Source organism: Miscanthus floridulus, chromosome 8 (genome assembly GCF_019320115.1).
Source record: "Miscanthus floridulus cultivar M001 chromosome 8, ASM1932011v1, whole genome shotgun sequence".
Taxonomy (NCBI): domain Eukaryota; kingdom Viridiplantae; phylum Streptophyta; class Magnoliopsida; order Poales; family Poaceae; genus Miscanthus; species Miscanthus floridulus.
Window position 1 is genome coordinate 32,064,604 of NC_089587.1, and position 4,328 is coordinate 32,068,931.

Genomic DNA, 4,328 nt, shown 5'->3' on the forward strand with positions numbered 1-4,328 from the left:
GTGGAGCACATGTCGGGGATAAAGATGATTTGAAAGACATGATTCGAGCCCTTGGACCAGAGATTTTACTAAATAGCCCAAAAGGTCTAGAAAATTTGGAAAGGGTGACAAAAGCATCAAAGGAGACTGTGTGAGGTGTTAAAAAGGGTTGTCCGACACATTGGACATTGCTACGTTTTGTGCTTGAGCTGCTCATCTTGAAGGCTAAGTATGTCTGGTCAGACTGTAGTTTCAATGATCTATTGCATCTCCTATCATGGGTGCTGCCACAACCAAACTTAGTTCCCGCCAACACATACCAAGCGAAGAAGGTCATAAGTCCATTGACAGTGGGGGTTAAAAAAATCCATGCATACCCCAACCACTGTATACTTTTTTATGGCGAAATGTTCAAGTCACTGGATAAATATCCCCGGTGTGGGGCTAGCCGGTACAAGAACAATGACCTTTACGATGGGGACGAACCCTCCACAGGGAAGAGAGGAATAAGAAGGGTACAAAAAAGGTGGTACAAGAATCTCAGCCCCCAGAGGACACTCCATTAGACAACGATGCAAAGCAGAGAAGAATTTCTGCCTTGGTAATGTGGTACCTGCTAGTGACCGACCGCTTGAGATGTATCTTCCAAAACCCTAAAGAAGCCACACTCATGACATGGTGGGATGATGAGTGCAAGGTGGATGATGATAAGATTGCACACCCGGCTGATTGTAGTTAGTGGCAAAGGTTTGATGAGAAGCACAAAGAATTCAGTGATGACCCAAGGAATGTACGGTTTGGCTTGAGCACCGATGGAATGAATCCCTTCAATGAGAGGATGAGCGACCACAGCACCCGGTACCTGAGGCAAATGAAAAATACACTCTACCTGTGGTGTGCTTCAACCTAATACCAGATGTGAAGAGAGCTATATGCACTTTCCTGAGGGGGATCAAAGTCCCGACTAGGTTTTCAGCAAATGTTAAGAAGCTAGTGTCGATGAAGGACTTGTCAATAACACACTACAAGGCTCACGATTGCCATGTGATGCTGATAGTGTTTCTACCTATTGCAATCAAGGCTATAAAGCTAGAGTTCTTGAAAATGGCCATCACCCGCATGTGCTACTTCTTTTCGAAGATCTCATAGAAGATGATTAGCAAGCAAGAGCTAAGTGACCTACATGAATTTGTGGTGGAGACGCAAAACCAACTGGAGATGTGTTTATCTCCTACTTTTTTTTATATAATGCCACATCTCATGATTCACATGGTTCATCAGATACAGGCACTGGGCCCTTGCTACTTGCATGAAATGTGGTCCTACGAGCAGTTCATGTCAGTTCTAAGTCGATACGTGCATAATCGAGCAAACCTAGAGAGCTCCATGATAGAGGGTTACAGTACTGAAGAAGTCATCGAGTGCTGTCAAGAGTACCAAAAAGTACAGAATGGGATTGGTAAACATGATTCTCGTCACAAGGGAAGGCTGGCCGGGAAGGGTACCAGTGGTAGAAAAGTGTTTATCGACCATGATTACAAAGAGGTGAGTCGGGCGCATTACAGTGTCTTACAGAGTACACAACTGATGCAACCGTACATTGATGAACACTTGGCTACCATTATGGCAGAAAGAAATGGCTGTTCGGATGATTGGGTCATGAAACAACACAAGCAACAACTAACTACATGGTTGAAGGACCAAAACATACTGCCTAGAGAAACCACAGACTCTATTACCATTAGTAGGTTGGCAGAGGGGCCATCGAGACATGTGACATCTTGGAATGCTTATGACATCAATGGGTATACGTACTATACCCACGCAAAGGATAGTAAATATGTGAACCAAAACAACGGCGTTCGAATAGAGGCTCTCGACGGATTGGGGCAAAAGATCTAATACTTTGGCATCATTAAAGAGATATGGTAACTTGACTATGGAAGGGATATAACGGTGGACCTATTTCGATGCCGCTGGATCAAACAACACCAACTAAACGAGATCGGATTGAGAGTCATGGACCTCGAGAATCTAGGCTACCAAGATGACCCTTGGGTGCTCACTTCACATGTCACACAAGTTTTCTAAATGTCTGACCCACAAAGTAACCTCCCCCCAAAGAAGAAGACAAAGCACGTGGTTGCCTCCGGGAAACAGCACATTATTGGAGTTGATGGCGTGGACGATGTTGAAGCTTACAATAACTACGATGATATGCCGCTATTCACAGACTTTCCTAAGAAGATCAGTGTTGTAGAAAAGAATCTCCCCAAAGACATATTGCCATGGGAACGAAAACGTGTCAAGGGAAAAGTCGTTACAGCGGGCTAGCTAGTTGTTGAACGTGGAGTGTTTGTGTAAGTGTGTGTTTGTAAGACTTTATTTATGTATGCATGTGAGACTATATATTTATGTACGTGTGTAAGACTATATATTTTTGTATGTGTGTGAGACTATATTTATGCATGTGTGTGAGACTACCCTTTGCAACATCCTGATGACTCTATTTGAACATCCACTCTATTACTACTAAAACTTTATGAAATCACTTAACACTTTATGAAATAAAGAAATGACCAAAATAAAAGTAGGAGATCTTGATGAGTTATATAACTTTTATATTCATCACCTTTACAGCTGAAATCATTTAGTATTTGAAAATCAGGTTTGAAGCTATCATTTTCTGAAATTTAAAATTTGAATTGTTCAAAATTAGTGACAAAGATAGATGACTAGACTAAAATAATAGAGCATGATTTTACAAAATTTTAGGGAAAAAACCATAACATTTGGAGTTAGTATGAGAGAGAAAAACTAGTTACAAGTTTCAGCCACAGATTTAAAAGAGAAATCACACTTGTTCATCATTGATCATCATGAACAGTTGTGATTTTTTTAATCTTTGGGTAAATTTTATAACTAGTCTTTCTCCCTCATACTAACTCCAAATGTGATGATTTTTTTTCCTAAAATTTTCTAAAATCTTGCCCTATCAAGTTAGTGTGTTGATTTGGTCATTCTTTTCATTTGACAAAGTTTGGGCACTTTAAATTTTCAAATTTAAAAAAATAACAAGTTCGAACAAGATTTTCAACCATTAAATGATTTCAGCTGAAAAAGTGATGAATACCAAAGTTGTATAACTCATCAAGATCTACAACTTTTATTTTGATCATTTCTTCATCTGATAAAATGATAGTAAACATTGTTTACAAATCAACATGTTTCTCGTATAGTTTATGAAACTATGAGTCGTATGTGTATTTATGAACAATGTTTATTAATACTTTATCACATGAAGAAGTGACCAAAATAAAAGTCGTAGATAGTGAGGAGTTCAACAACTTTTATGTTCACGACTTTTATTGTTGAAATCATTTAAGGTTTCAAAATCCTATTTGAAGTTGTCATTTAGTGAAATTCAAAATTTCAACTATTCAAATTTGGTCAAATGAAAATATGATCAAAATAAAAGTTGTACATATTGATGAGTTCTACAACTTTGGCATTCATGAGTTTTTCATTTGAAATCATTGAGTCTTTCAAAATATTGTTTCAAGTTAAAATTATTTGAATTTCAAAATTTGAATCGTTCAAACAAAGTCACATGACAAGATGACCAAAATAAAAGTTATACATGTTGATGAGTTATACAACTTTGATGTTTATAACATTTTCATTTTATTTCATTTAATGTCATAAAATTGTAGTCGAAGTTTTAAAATTCAAATTTTTAATTTTTGTTTTTTTTTGTTTTCTATATTATTTTGACCACAATTGTTTATATATATATATCTGCATATATAGAATAATACAAAATATTATATTTGTGCATATACACAATTTTTTATATTATTTTGTGTTTTTATGATATAAAAAATATAGAATTTATTATTTAAAAATTGAAACTATTTGTAGGGCGGCTGGATCAGGAATCGCCCCTACAAATCATCCTGCCTATATAATCAAGGCCGCACACGGGAGTTGCCTGTTGGGCGCTCTCTTCTTCTCCGACACCGTCAGGCTCGCTCCCCTCCCCGCACCCGCGCGCCCCCTCCTCGTACCCGCGCACCCCCTCCTCCCCGACCAAGGGTTTCTGACCGACCGGCGGCGGCCCCATCTCCGCACCCGCCCCGCTAAGCTTGGCTTCTTGTTCCACTCCAGGCAGTGGGAGCCACCGTCCGCACTGGTCTCTATGGAGGCGTACATGTACCTGCAGTCGACCAAGAGGATCGTCGGGAACATCAGCACCTACGAGTCGGCCGTGCTCGGGGTGGCCAATGCCAGTCAGCTGTAGGCGCTGCGCCGATCCAGGCCCAATGTGAGTTCATATCCACTCTTTCCTG